Raw genomic sequence first — 15,688 nt, forward strand, 5'->3', positions numbered from 1 at the left:
CCATGGAAGGGAGGGAACTGCTTAAAGTCCTGCGTCGGGATGATAGAGCTAAAAACCTACAATCAACTTTAAGAAGTTGTCTTAACATTTTTATTGAATTAGAATGTGATTGACAGTGGATTTGAAAGAGCTGGGTTTTTATTTAGGTGTTAAGATGCTCAGGGTCTCGTGGAGCTTTTCATCTTACCCCTATTTGTCCTGCAATTTATTTTTTAATTTTTTAAAATTTGTATTATTATTATTATTTTTAATTTGAAAGAGAGTGGGGGAGAGGGGCAGAGGGAGAGAGAGAGGATCCCAAGCAGGCTCCATGCTTAGCGCAGAGCCTGATGCAGGCTCGATCCCACGACCCTGGGGTCGTGACCTGAGCCGAAGTCTATAGAGTCGGATGCTCAACCAGCTGAGCCACCCAGATGCCCCATCCTGCAATTTCGATGTAACACACTCAAGGCCAGCCTCTGAAAATGGGGCTGATTTATTTTTCTAGCCTAAACCAAGGAAAATACTGCGTGTTCTTCTCTTCCCAGTGATCTGTCGTGCACAAAGAAAATGTTATAATGCTGTGAGACGAGGCCTGTGAATTTTTTTTTTTTTTTTTTAGCTTCTGGTGAGAGTTGTGACAAGGGAGGCAGCATTAGTCTTTGAACCTAGGTCTGAAAGTAGTGGAAACCATTGCGTGACAAGAACACGACATGGTTTGTGCGGCCTTTTTCACCTATTCTAACTCAGTTGACTTACTGGAAACCTCGTCAATCCATCAGCACAGTTGTCTCCATTTTATAGCTGAGGAAACTGAGGCTCAAGATTGCCCTTCCCTCTTTTTGTAGTTTTTGTGGGAAGAATCAGTTGGCGTTGAGGGAATATTGAGTGTTCAGGCTTACGCTTGTGTGGTTCTTCAGTCTTGCAAGGACGGAAAGGCACGCGCAGGTGACGAGAATTGGTAGAAAGACACATGCAAGTTGCATTGAAATGGGAAGGTTAGTGTAAGAGATTGAGTGTGTGGGGGGAAGGGAAGCAAGGATGTCCTTCCGGTGGGGCATTGGTCACAGCCTAGAGTGCCTCTGTTCCTTTTCAGCAGCTGCTTTACCTGCTGCATGGAGTCAGGCCAGGCAGGTGAGCACAGGCTGGACCCAGACTTGCTCTCAAGGAACTTGGAATCGTGTCTTTTACTGTGTGTAGGGCCTTACTTCCACTTTCTACGTCAATTCTGTTTTCTCTTAACTAGATACCTCTTTCCTCTGATGAGTGCAAAGGGTCTTCTGAGAAGTTTAAACCTCTCTTGTATGGTTCAGGAATTGCAGATGGTAGAAATAATTAGGTGTCGCCTAAGAAAGGTTGTGGCCAAGTTCAAGAAAATCCACGTGAGGAGAGGTTGCCTGGCACAGGGATGATCTGAGCTGGGGAGGAGAGCTGAAGCTGCAAAGTGGCATCCTGAACAAACTTGTTTTGCAGCTCCCAGGGAAGTTAGGTAGGTAGGTTAAAAGAGTGAGCGAGCAAGCGAGGGAGGGAGATAGATATTGATAAGAAGAAGAAAGTAATAGACTTCTCTTGGTGGAGGCTGAACTCCTCTATATTCTTTCTGCTGAGTTCTGAGAGGCTCATCGTCACTGAGTACAGGACAGGAAGTATCTCTGTCCCCTCTGTCCTTCTCTGTAAATGGCTTCCAGTTTAGAGGACTCTAAGGACTGACCCGTGTTTTTCCTTTTTTTTTAAGTCTTATATATTTTGAGAGAGAGGGAGTACAGGAGGGGTAGAGAAAGAGGGAGAGAGAGAATCTGCCGTGTCAGTGCAGAGCCTGATGTGAGGCTCGAACTCAAGAACCTGGAGATTATGACCTGAGCCCAAACCAAGAATTAGCCGCTTAACTGACTGAGGCACCCATGCGCCCCTAATGACTGACCATTGTAATTGGAGAAGTGCAAGAAGAGAAGGGTGCCCGGGTGGCTCAGATGGTTAAGTGTCCAACTCTTGATTTTGGCTCAAGTCACGATCTCATGGTTATGAGATCGAGCCCCGAGTCAGCTCCGTGCTGAGCATGGAAACCTGCTTGGGATTCTCCATCTCTCTGTCTCTGTCTCTGTCTCTGTCTCTCTCTGCCCCTCCCCCGCTCCCTCATGTGTACTCTTTCTCTCTCTCAAAATAAATTAAAAAAAAAAAAAAAAAAGACAAGAAGAGGAACATGGGTCATGTGTAGTCATTGTCTACCCAGACTTGATGATGTTTCTGAAAGCATGTGGGACAGCATCACACCTTGTGACCTCTACTCATTCCTGTGGGGTGCTCACTGTCCCAGGCTCTAACCTACAATACGCAGTATGGTTCCCCTTAGCTACATGTGGCAAATGAGCCCTGGAAATGGCTAGTGCAACAGAGAAACTGAATTCTTAATTTATTTAATTTTAAAATGCACTTGATTTTTGTTAAAAATCTTTTAAAGTGTGTTCGGAACAGCTTGGATATGTGAATTTACCTTTTCAACTGTAGATTTTGTATAATCTAAATACAGATCAAGTATTTTCCATGAAAATTTGGTGTCTATTTGAACTGTAATATAAACTAGGTTCCAAAGACCTAGTATGGAAAAAAAAAGAATGTATCTCAATAACTTTATTGATTTATATGTTGAAAGAGTATTTTGGCTACATTGGGTTAAATGTAATATATTATTTAAATTAATTGTACATGTCCCTTTTTAAAATGTGACTGCTAGAAAAACGTTGAATTACACACATAGCTCGCATTGTATTTCTGCTGAACAGTGCTGGTCTAGATAATGTCTTATTGGGTCCATTGGAAGTATTATGAGGACTTTTTTAGGGAAAGTTGCTAGACTTCCAAAGTTAGAGATTCGTTTTTCCCTATTGTGTTAAACTCTGCTTTTTTAGATGGATGGGTTCATGACAAGGGAGGGTTGGAAAATAGGTTTTGGTTAAGAGTAAGTTAATTGAGAAGATAGTTTTGCTCCTGGTAATTAGGATGATTTTCAAATGCATTTTCACCCACTTGGAAACCACTGATTGTCATGAAAACAAAGCACATTGGTGCTTTGTCATTTGTGTCTGTTCGGACCCTGCTCCTTTTCTTCAGGCAGAAATCTTGGTGATTGTCAGCAGAGATTTGATTTGCTCCTGGCAAGGAACCTAAAGAAATATAACTAAAGGGGAAGTCTGTAGCATTAAAGGAAATATTTAGCCCTTTGCTAACTCCCGTTTGAACCCTACCAGCTCCCAGTGGTTTTCAGAGTCCCTATTTCAACTTCTTTGTTTAAACTTTCCAGATCTTCCTATTTATAGATTTCAGTTGTTGGCAGCTCATGTTCGAGGCGTTGTTGACACCAGTGGTGAGGCCTGACTGGTGGCGATGCTGTAGGCTGCTTTCACAGCTTGGTTTGCAAGTCGCTTTCTAAAGATGCAAAGAGAATTACTATCCGCTGTAGTAGTTTCAACACCTGAGTGAATTTCAGATGACAAAGTCACATCCTTGCCACGCTGCTCCCACTGTTTCAGAATTGTAGTTTGCTTACAAGGAAGAAGAGATAAAATACTAATGACATCAAGATGCTTGGCGACTTGAAAATTTTGTTTCATAGGAAGAACTGAAGTTTCCAGTGACTTCTTTTAAACCAAGGAGTGAATAAATAATTCTGCTAGATTCTTAAGTAAGCTACCCTTCCCCATAAGGGCCACTTTATACCCAGACTTTATCACGATGACCAAGCGTTTAAAAAACATTATAGGCAAAAGTAACTCTGGAGAAAGATGGCATCCTCGGTCTCTGGACCTGCCAGAGGAGTTGCGGGATCCATTCAAGGATCTCGTTAGCCCTTCAGCCTCCATTCCTACATCCGTGGAGTAGGTTTTGTGCTCGTTCTGGTGACATGACTCCTGGGAGTGTTAAGAGGATACAGCAGCCTGTAATTGAAGGGCTTTTGGTAATAGAAGGGTATCTTGGTTAAAGGCCTTAGCAAGCTCAAGATTTCTGCTAGTTTAGGGTTCTAAGATTTTATTAAGAAGTCAGCTGCTTGGAGTTCAAGCTGCTTCTTCAAATTATAATAAGTTGATAGTTTGTGTGCAAAAGTAAAGACCTACCCACTGGAAGCAAGGTTACTTTTGGGGGGCGGGGTGGAAGTAAAGCCCACTCAGCCCTTTAGAATGGTACAAATGTAGCCCTGAGCACCGTGTTGGGGATCCTGCCCCTCACCGAGGGAAAAAGCTGTCCAGTCTCCAGGCTACTTGATTCGGTTTCATTCTGAGCAAGAAAGGGGTCCAGGACCTGAGCATATGAAGGCAGACCCTTCAGGGTGGGAGAGGAAGAAGGGAGGGAAGGCCAGAAGTGGAATGGGTTTTCGTTCATTCTTGCTTTTCCTTCATCCACCTTGTCTTGCTCCTGTTAGACTTAAAAAAGTGCTGAGAATGCAGGTTCCATGTGGAGCTGCAGAGAGTGAAGCAGGGCTTCCTGCTGGTGGGTTTGGGGAGGGGGTAACTCTAAGGGCAGTGGGGAGAGAAGAGGAACCCCTGCAGGCACACCTGTCTGGGCCACTGGTTCCTATGTAGGTCAGGTAGTCCTCATTCAGGAAATTCCTGTATTACACCCATCATCTCCATTGTATGGATCATTCAGGAACTTCCTGTATTACACCGATCATCTCTCCATCGTATGGTTCAAGGCAGAACAATAACAATTTACTCAGGAGGGAAGGACAATTAGCAAATTGGTTAAGAAGGTTTCTAAAAAACTCTTGTGACAGATAATCAGTTAACATGTGTCTTGATTTACTGTATTGACTTCTGTCTTGATTTAAGATAGTGATTCTCAGCCTGACTATTGGAATCACATGGGCGGAGCTTTAAAGCTACCGATACCTGGCCGATTTACTTGGATAGTGGAATTTTTTTCTTCTTAGAGCTGCTCCAGATGGTTCTCCTGTGCAGCCAAGATTCAGAATTCCTGATTTAGAATGTGTGTTTCCTCAACTGTTAACTGATCCCGAGTCCCTGAAGTATGTGGAAATTCAAGCCTATTTTTCAAATACTGGGGCGAACTAACAATTGTAATGAAGGCATGGATCTTACTAAAATAAATTGCTATTTAGCCTTCACAACAGGGCTACAAGGGTGTAGCACAGGAGTTTCCTTATTTCAAGCTGTGTCGTATTCTGATAATTACTGTTGTCATCGTGCACACACACAGGAATCCGTTGTCAGAAACAAAACTTCTTTCTACCACCCGTGGCCTCAGAGAAGGAGAAGATGCCTTTTCTGCGTTCCTGTTGGGAGTTTTGTGTCTAAGAATCAGGGAATTTCTAAGGTTTTTGATGAGCATAGGTAGTATAAGTAGAAGATAGTTGCCACGATGGTTATTACTTCTGGAAAAGCTTGTCTGAAAGAGGAAATTCAGGTGTGTGACCTTGGTCATCGGTGTTCAAGGTTGTTCGTATGTTACTTTTTAGAGGTGTAGAGGCTGGGCGGGGCAAGAAGATAAATTCTGCTCTGATTCGTCAGTCAGTCCTTTAGTGAGGTCCTGTCAATCTTGTCTTGGTTTAAGTTAATTTCTCATTTTACAACATAAAGACAGGTTTAATTCTTAAAGATGTTTAAACATTTTTTTTTAATGTTTATTTATTTTTGAGAGACAGGGAGAGACAGAGCATGAGCCAGGGAGGGGCAGACAGAGGGGGAGACACAGAATCCGAAGCAGGCTCCAGGCTCCGAGCTGTCAGCACAGATCCCCACACGGGGCTCGAACCCATGAACCGTGAGATCATGACCTGAGCCGAAGCTGGACGCTTAACCGACTGAGCCACCCAGGAGCCCCAAGGCAGGTTTAATTCTTAAAGCACACACTGGAAGTAGTGCTTTATTTGGGTCTTTTCAAATTCCATGTCATAATAAAGGCTTGCGTTTATAGGCAGCCTTTGTTTGAAGAAACTCATAATAATTTACAAGCTTCATCTCATTTATCTTTAAAATAATGTTATGTGACAGTAAAGGTTGGGTATCGGTATATGCCAGTTTCTCAGACAGCAACGCTGTGGAGAGGCTGACTTCTTTCTTTCACACTGCTTTTTAAGTGTGGCATTCTTATGTGGGTCTACTGAAATTATTTTGGCAGTAAACATTTTCCAGAGATACAAATCTTTTCCAGATCTAATTTGTGCTTATGACCCTAGATATACAGTTTACAGGGCTTTTTCTCTTGCTATGTATTCCTTCGCCTGAGGCAGCCCGGGAGTGATCTGATATAGGTAGAGCAAGGGAATTTGTTCAATTTGGCCATGGTCGTGGCTGTAACCCAGCCCTCCGCCTTGCAGAGTGAGCCCCAGTGGGGTGGGGGTGTCTCCTGGTTCACCGAAAATGGACTGGATCCAGTTAGGAACTTGCAGGGCTTCCTGCAAAGCGCTTCCTTGGGGCTGCCCTTTTAGAGACTTTATTCAGTTTTATTTAGCATCTCTCTTTGGATTAGTCTCATTTGAAGGAGAATGTAAATCTTGCCTCTGGGATCAAATCTTTAGATCCTACTATTTCTTCTGGTAAAAAAAAAGAAAAAGAAAAAGAAAAAAAAAAAGCCTTTTTAGTTTTAAAGGAGGTCTGAATTGCCTCCTCTGTAACCACCCCCAGCGAACAGCTGGGGCTGTGGGTTCAAGCCATAGCTTCTCTTTCTCTCTCTGCCTTCCTTTTACAAGACTTCCAGGATACAGCCGTTCAAGAAAGAGGGGAAGAGGAGCAAAGCCCAGAGTGATGCTGTAACAGAAAGAAGAAAGCTGCATGGGGGAGGGGTGAAGGGTTTATGAAGCAGGAAGCGGCAGGTGGAAGGGGAGGAGGAACAAATGGATAATGCACCGGTTTGAAGCAACAACCTGAGCATTAACCATTTATTCTGCCGCTTCTGCCTCTGGGCTCTGCGGAAGCCTGACCCTCGATCTTTCTCTGCCCAGGTCTCAAGGTCCCACGATGACCCCAGGGGACTTAGCTCCCACCCCAGGGGGGGCACTGTGAGTACTCTAGGAGAGCGGTCACATGGCAGGTGGAACATGCCTGGAAGGTATCTCTCCTCTGGGGGGAGAAATTGAGAAGCTCTCTCTAATGGCGCCCTTGATACAACTAAATAGCAACTCTCTCAGTTCATTACTCGTTAGCCCCAGGCAGGGACACCGCATCCCGGCTAATTGTAATAGCCAAATCATTAAGGGGAATGGCATTAATGGAGGAGAAAGCATCTAATCAAGAGCTGAACTTGGCCACTTTGTTGTGCCCAGGATATAAGCTGCTGTGAATTTAAGCACCTAGTTCTTCTGCTATTAGAATTAGTTAGGAAGAAAGGATTTAGTGACCCTCTTTCAAAAGGTGGTTCAAAAAGCTTAGGGGTGTTTCTGGGTAAATCCAACAGGAAGACTTTATTTTTTCCAGAGATTTTATTTATACCTGCTGGTTGTGTATAAATAGTCACACCCCCTTTCTTACACTGAAGCGACCCACTATCAGTAGGACATGCCCTGTCACGGGGTTTCTAGGAGCGATGATGTATGTTGGCAAGTTTACCTAATCTCTGCTTAGAGCGAAAGCAGTCATCTCCATCAAAACAGGGACTAGGGGTATAGTCAGGGCCATGGAGCTCCCATGTTAATTTCCCCATCCAGGTCAAAAGCTTGTGACCTCATCTGCATCAGCCCTGGGTTCCAGCCAGGTGAGCTGAGTACCCTTCAAACATAGACCTCCCTGGAAACCACAACCTGGCATGAAAAGGAATCACAGCTTGAGATCCTGCTTACGAGTCATGTCAGAAATACTTAAGAAATTCAGGGGGGAAAAAAAAAGAAAAGAAAAATTCATAGCATCTCAGGTTGGAGAGGATCTTAATTAAAATGTTTTAAAATTAGAACAATAAATCTATCTGAGTCCCCCCCCCCCCAACCCCCACCAACCACCACTGGTGCTTGTCTTTAAAGGGCTTGCTCCTAGTTCTAGACATTAGTGCTTTTCCTGATAATATTTGGTAGAAGCCTTGAACCCTGTGAGGGATTTCTGATGGAGAGAGGAGGGGATTGTAGTGTTCAGGCTTCGTTTGGATCCGTTCCGCCCTCACTGTAATTAACAAGCTCTGACTTACCAGAAGATCAAAGATCCTGGAGTCAGAAGGCATCTTCACGTTCTACTTGAGTTCCTTCCCAGTTTAGGAACCCCATTTAGAGTGACTTTGGAGCCTCAGCTTCAACAGGCTTGAGGGAGAACAGTATACCACGTACATATTTTTAGCGCGTGGGTATATATGCTGCTGGCTGGGCCCTCCGAGGTGCTGAGGAGAGGCTTTCTCTCTTCCTTACACTAGTCCTTCCCGTATTTGAAGACATCTAGGAGAATCCTGTAGCTCTTTTCTTCCCCACAGGCTCCATATATCCTTAGTGCCTTTACCCATGCCTCATTTGAGAGAATGGAGTCTGCTATCTTCAGGCCGTTGGAGAAGCCTCATTGGACTGTGGCCGCTGTGGTTTCTGAAGGCAGACTCTGCTCCTTCTCGGTATACGGATATTCTCACTGCAGGCGTGAATAACATGTTGACAGGGCCTTTCCTCCTCACTGCTCCTGGGTGTCTCACCTGTACATTTAGACTTGTTGCTCCTGGATGAACGGAAAGCCATTGAGTAAGGGAAATGTTTTTCTCTTGTTGTTAAAGAAAATGTTAGAGATAAAAGTAACATTTTTTTAAAACATTTTTTAATGTTGATTTATTTTTGAGAGAGAGAGAGGGAAAGAGAGAGTTGGGCGGGGGCAGAGAGAGGGGGAGGCAAAAAATCCAAAGCAGGCTCAAGGCTCTGAGCTGTCAACACAGAGCCTGATGTGGGGCTTGAACCCATGAGCTGTGAGATCATGACCTGAGCTGAAGTTGGACGCTTAACTGACTGAGCCACCCAGGTGCCCCAAAAGTAACAGATTTTTACTCAAAAATTACCTCAGGTGAGATTTCTATACCACATGAAGTCATCATATGCACAAGTAATTGATCGTATGCCCCGGTGGCCTTGCTGATTGTGTCCTACAGGTAATAGTACCTGTCCTTGGATGAATTCTAATGGCCGCCCCTACTCAGAGGTCATTCCAGGAGAACTTCTCTCATACATCGTATTTAGTCCCTTCCTCAGCTAAATGAGTTTATGCCCTCCATCTGTGCTCCCAATAAGATAAGCATTAGGCTTGAGAAAGTTGGCACCCTGGCTTAGGTGACTCTGTTGAGTGACCTTCAGGAACCCCATGCAATTCTGTGAGGAGCAAGGGCACAAAGCAATGAAATATTCCAAAGCCGCAATGATTCTATACAAGCTTGGACTTATCTTTTGGGATTCCCCATAAATTCTGAAGCCACCGTTGATGGGCAGTGCTTCTTAAATGTAATATCTTATTTCTCCTCATGAGCTGGGAACTTGAACGGCTTGCTTAACCCCTGCGATCTTCAGGTCAGATTCCTCATGTGGAATGGAGATGATCGTGCCCTCCTTGCAGGGTTATTGTGAGTCTGAAATAAACTGAAGCTTTCATGGGAAGCACATTCCAAGTGTTCCCTGAATGCTAGCTCCCTTTCCTGATGGTTGCAGTGAATATCTTCCAGCTGAGATTGGCACATATGTTCTGAGGGGTGTTAAGTATTTATTCTGTAAAGTGATACTGAATTTTAAATGTTGGGACCATCTTGGAAATTCTAGGACTTATGGTGGCAGAATTCATAATGCCTAGTACAGGCGCTGGGTCTTAGTGGACCCTAGAGGGATGATGAAGTATTTCATAATAACCATAGGGAGAAAAATACCCTAATGACCTTTTACAGCAATATTAGACTACAGGGCCTATCGCTCACACTTCTTTTTTATTTATCTTGCTGTCCACCGAGAACATAGTTCTGGGTAAAAGGAAAGCTTACAATGTTTTGACTACATTGTGTCTGATTGACAGACATGGATGCTTTCTTCTGATTTTAGGCCGGGAAGGTGAGGACCAGGGGCTGTTTCAGGTGGAAATACACAGGAATCTGCGTATTTCAGGTCTCGAACCCCTCTTCTCAAATGTCCAAAGGAAGAGCCCTCCTTAGACCAGTAAAGCCAGGCTCCCAGGAAGATCTCCCCGTCAGTATGTGTGTGGTTCGTCGGGCACACGCTCCCTCACCCCTTTCCAAGGGCTGAATGGGCATCTGGGTGACAAGAAAGGAGGGGGGCCAAGCGCATAGTTCCACCTATTCTCATTTGCACAGAGTAGTCCCATTACCCACCCACCTCTGAAACTACTGCAAGTGTGTTAAAAGCCAAAGACCAGTTGGGCTGTACAAATCTAATGGCACTCAGAGGGTGCTCAGGAGAGGAGCTGGACGCTAAGAGGAAGGCCTGCTCAGGCTGCTGGTACAGATGTCTTCTGGAACCTCGATGGGATGGAAAGAGAGCATCACAACTTCACAGCTGGGGTTTGATGGAGCTGGATTTCTACTTCAGAGTTGATGCTTGAATACCTCAGATCCCAAGGTATATCTCAGATCCTAAGGTATACTGCTTCTTTCTGGGGAAATGCCAAAAATGTCATGGCCTGCGGCTCTTGGTGCAGTGTATATCTAGAAAAGAAGACTGGCGTTTGCATCTTTTCCCGGGTTCTTGAAGTTGACCTGGCTGAATTTTGGGGTGGACAAAATATTCAATGTAGTTTTTCCTTTAAAAAATTTTTAAATATTTATTTATTTTTAATATTTTTTAATATTTTATTTTTATATTTATATTTTATATTTATACTATTATAAATATTATATTTATATAATTTTTATATTTATATAAAAATTTTAAATATTTATTTATTATATATTTTTAATATTTTATTTTTATATTTATATATTTATATTATAAATATATTAATTTTTATTTTTATATTTTATTTTTAATATATTTTTTTAAATATTTATTTATTTATTTTTGAGAGAGTGAGAGAGACAGTGCGAGCAGGGGAGGGGCAGAGAGAGAGAGGGAGATACAGAATCCAAAGCAGGCTCCAGGCTCTGAGCTGTTAGCATAGAACCCGATGCGAGGCTTGAACTCACAGACTGCAAGATCATGACCTGAGCCAAAGTTGGACACTTAACCCACTGAGCCACCCAGGCGCCCCTTCAGTGTAGTTTTTCAAGTGAAAGGAATTGGCATTCGAGAGTGTGTTCGTTCGGGTTCTTGTGCGTGTCTGTTTGTACCCCCGGCACCAAAAACCTCAAAAACTGTGCAGCTCCAATTTCTGTCTTGTTCAGGTTTTGGGTGATGTATATAGATCTCGCCTGTTAATGAAAGCTTATTTAATGTAAGCTATAGCCACTGCCTTGAATCATTTCACAGCCAGAAGAGTGTACTTAAATAATTGTGTGTTCAGACTTCAGTTTAGTGAATCTCAGTAAATAACTTCCCACTGGAGACATTTCTTCCCTTCAGTCTCTAGAAGACAAACTGTAGTACAAGCATCAGCTTTCCCAGGCAGCTTTCCCAAAAACCTGCAGGGTGAAAAAGAGATCCTTCCCTCAAAATAGGGAATATTACCAGGTGCCCACCGTATCTCGGGTGCCTGTTGTTTTCCATTGTCTGAGTTGCCAGTTAGAGTGCAGGGAAGGGACATCAAAGTGCAACAGGACGAAAAGGGCAGCTGTAGAATTTTTACCACATTTCCCGGCGAAATGGTCACCACTCTGTTTCCATGACACTCTTCCTCCTGAGAACCTGACCTGGGCTTCAGAAACCATCCTTGGGGTAATCTGGCATTCATAATGGGGATGGGGCCTATTTGGGGAAACACTTCCTAAATCGGGGACATCTCAGCCTTAGAGGAATCTGTAAAATTACCGGTAAACCATCTCTTTGCAAGTACAACCAAACTTTGTTTCTATTCTTCTCAATTCCAGAAACGCTTTATCTTTATTTCCAGAAAGTTAATATTTAATTGGCAACAGGCTCTAAGTGTGTCAACCTTCAGCCTCTTTAAAGAACTAATGGTGTGAAAACAAATGTATAAATGCATCAGGGGGATCCCTGTGATTTATAGAAGCTCTACATTGAATAATTTTGAAAAGGGAAGACTTTTCTGGTAATAAGAAGATTCATTTTTTTGACTTTTCTGTAGTATGCAGCCATGGTAGGGGGTGGTTAGGGGAGGGGAGAGGGGAGGAGAAATACCATTCTACGGAGCATAAAATGTTTAAGCTTATTTTACGTGATAGTCACACGTTCCCTAAGCACTTGATTTAAAAATGAGCAGAATCCAATGGGTACCCTTCATTGGCCCTTCATGGTTTGGGAAGGAAGGAGGACAGGGAATAGACCTCATTTTGGTTTCGGTAGTTAAATGCTTCCAGCAACCTTACTCCATATTCCATTTAAATTAAAAGAAAAAAAAAAGAAGAAAAAGAAGAAAAGAAAAGCTTTCTATAATGGTTGGTGAAATTTACATTTCATCCCTTGCCTAAAACTATTTTTAGCCTTCTTTCTCTTTTCAGAGCTTTGTGCTGCCCCCTGCCCCCCCTTAGGTTTTACAATTGGTCTTAGAAATGGCAGTGCTTCCCTTTTGTTTCTGCAGGTTGGTTTGATAGGTTGTGTCTGCACATTTGAGAGCAGCACGTTTTCTTTATTTTTTTTTAGCATCTAAACAATAATGTAACCACATCACGGCCTTTTCAGTCACATCGTTGACCTCCGTCAACATGAATGCATTAATGTTGCATTCATTTTATCCCGTACAACACTTGAATGCATTAATATCACTGTCTGTAGCATTTTAATTTAATTAGAGCAGTGGTTATAATCCTCTTGGGAAAAATCGTTATCCCCTCTGTAATGTTAAAATAAAACACCTCTGGTTTTCACCCGACTGACAATTTGCTTTTGAGGTGACTGAGCTCTACATGTGTACTCCCCTTCTCTTTGTTGGGGTCGGACCACAGAAGCAGTTGTGAGGATAAAGAGGTTTCTTTTTTTTATTTGAGAAATTGGATGTTAGTCTCCTTAAGCCTCTCGGTCTAGATGTCTCCGTCTGAGATAGTGGTGTTTGTTTCCTATTTCTAATTGCTGATAGTCTGCTGGTTATGCCTTGTAGAGGTTAAGTGTATGGTTATAGGAATAGATGAAAAAATATGAACCATGTGAATTGCCCTAGAAATTAACAAAAAGAGAGATAAAGCCTGCAGTGTGAGATTTCCAGGTGTGTGTTTCATTCTGTTAGGAAAGGAGCCCACATACTGGGCAATGTCCTTTCTTGGGTCCCTTCAGGGCCCTACTGGCTGCTGAACTCAGGGTCAGGGTAGGTGTATAATGGCTGCTAGCAAAATGCTCAAGGCCCTAGAAGTGCATTTTGCTGCAACCCCCCTCTTGGTCAATACCCTCTCCCGCTGCTGGCAGGTATCTTCGTTCAATCTTTTAAAAAGAGCTTCCCGTCCCAAGCTTAGGGTGTTGCAATATTGCTGAGTAGAAACCGTCGTCTGGAATGAGAATCTAGAAGCTGTCTCCGTCTAGAATTGTTTGGACGTGGGGGTGTTATAAAATCCCAGGGCAAACACTGAAGTGTGGCTTTTCAGTATAGCAGTAAGGACAGGCAACCACTCAGATGCACGCACACACACACCGGGGGCTGCCTCTTGAGAAGGTACAACGGTGATAATTTAGCAAATCAAAATATATACACTTGAAAGGTGATACCTAGCTTGACTCATATCAGTAGGCTAGCACTAGATTTCCCAAGAAACCAAGTAAAATCTGCTCTGAGGCCTGGTTTCTCCCCTTTTTGACTTTGATGGGTTTGGTGAGGGGTGAGGGAGCTGGGATGACGTGGCCTCTCACTCACAGGGACCAGTTGCAGGATCTGGTGAGTTTCTCCTTGCTTTAAGAGATAGTCATCGTGTTATGAAATGCCGTCTTCCTTTTTTTTCTCGCACTCGTGCCATGCCATTTGAAAACTCTTTGGCTGCACAATGTTTTCTTCATCAACAGTTTCACTTCTGCAAAAACCCTAACAAAACAAAGCTATTTCTGGGAATAAATTTAACGGCAGATAAGATATCTAGACATATATTGGGACTGGTTTTTTTTTTTTTTTTTTTGAGGGTTGAAGTGTGTTAAACTAGAAAAACAGACTGCGTTTAAAATGTTTAAAAAGCCTATCTCTCTTTGAAAACCCCCTAAACAGATTGTATGTTTCCCAAAGGTGTGTTTATGTCTTTGACTCTTTCACCCCTTGAACCCCAAACTAAACACCAAAAGTTATAACTCATCCTTAAGCTAGAGTTGCTCAAAATATGCATGATGGTTGGTAAAGTTCAATAAAAGTGAAGTTGAAGGTTTTGCCTCTGGGTGACCTTTCACAGGACATCATGATTGATACAGAAATGAAATCTAGGGTGTATACGCCTGCCTTTAATTAAGAAATTCACCAGGAAACTTTAGGATGTATGTTTAAACGGAAATACTCCAAGTGCCCTTTTTGCTGGTAGAGGATGCCTCAGGGAAGGTATAGCAATTCCATTCGGAAATTACAGAAATATGTATATATTCATTTAAAATTGAAACTTCCTACCACAACCACCAAACTTTCCAGGCTCTGAGCAGAAGAAAAGCTTTAATTTGGTTATACAGCCAGGGGGACTCCCCTGCTTCCCTTTTGCACATTTGATGAAGTATAAAATGTTAGAGAACTGTCTTTCCAAAACATAAACACCCACTTTGCTTTATTTTCATCTGCAATTTTTCTTTTGCTCCTGATTCTTGTTTTCATAATGGCATCTTCCTGATCTTTCCCCCGAACTTATTTTTGGACCTTGTATGTCCCACTTTGCTTTGCCCAGTTGAACCACAGAAACGAATGGAAGTTATGTTTATTTATGTATGGACTTTAAGTCAAAGTAGTTGGTATATAGATTTGAGATGCAAATTGTACTGCTCGTCTAGCTGAACATGATAGTTGGTTCCTTGTCATTATTTGCTGTTTTAATTTGAAGCTAGTAATAATCCTTCTCATCCCATCCAGTTGTTTTAATTGATCTAACAAACACTGCCTGTTTGAATTTAAACAGTGGGTCTGCAGTTGTCAGTTGAATTAAGTACCTTCAATTAAACAGCACTTTCCTTAAATGCAGACAATTCTTGAATGAGCTCTGAAATACTTCAGAAGGAAAGAAGCATGTGTCTAAGATGGAAAATGAAGGGACAAGGAGATACTGTTAATGTTGCAGATAGTTCCCTGCTATGAAGGAAAAAAACATTGGATATTTTTGGTTTCTAATGGGATAGGTAGGCCATAGAAAAATCTTGTTTGTAGATTTATTAACTAAATCTGGAGTTTACAAGCCATCACTTTGAGCTCACCTCTCATTGGATCTGAGTACAGAATCATATTTGCATTAGGAACCGGGGATATTGCCAGAGAAGAGGAAACGTGGTTTTAATGTATGGGTGACATTAATTATGTGACTTGGACAAGTAATTTTTGACAGTAGTCTTTAAAGCCATTCTCTTGGACATACGGTTTCATTTCCTCCGCCTTGTCTCCCCTCTTGACTTGAACAAACCTCTAGTACAGAGGGGAGGGGAAACAGACACCCATTGACCTGAGTCCAAAGGAGAAGCCCTGTGTTAAGCCTTTCCACAACCTTGTTACAAACCCCAAATGCTGGGGATCTGGAAGACAACTGAAGTGTCTGG

The 15,688-nt window shown here is 42.6% G+C and overlaps 1 protein-coding gene across 4 annotated transcripts in view; it reads left to right on the plus strand.

Annotated features, from left to right (window-relative positions):
- The window catches only part of ETV6 (ETS variant transcription factor 6), a 251,012-nt gene that overhangs the window by 81,798 nt on the left and 153,526 nt on the right, over positions 1 to 15,688 (plus strand). The gene's annotated exons all lie outside the window — the stretch shown is intronic.

The sequence above is a fragment of the Panthera leo genome, chromosome B4 (assembly GCF_018350215.1).
Source record: "Panthera leo isolate Ple1 chromosome B4, P.leo_Ple1_pat1.1, whole genome shotgun sequence".
NCBI lineage: Eukaryota > Metazoa > Chordata > Mammalia > Carnivora > Felidae > Panthera > Panthera leo.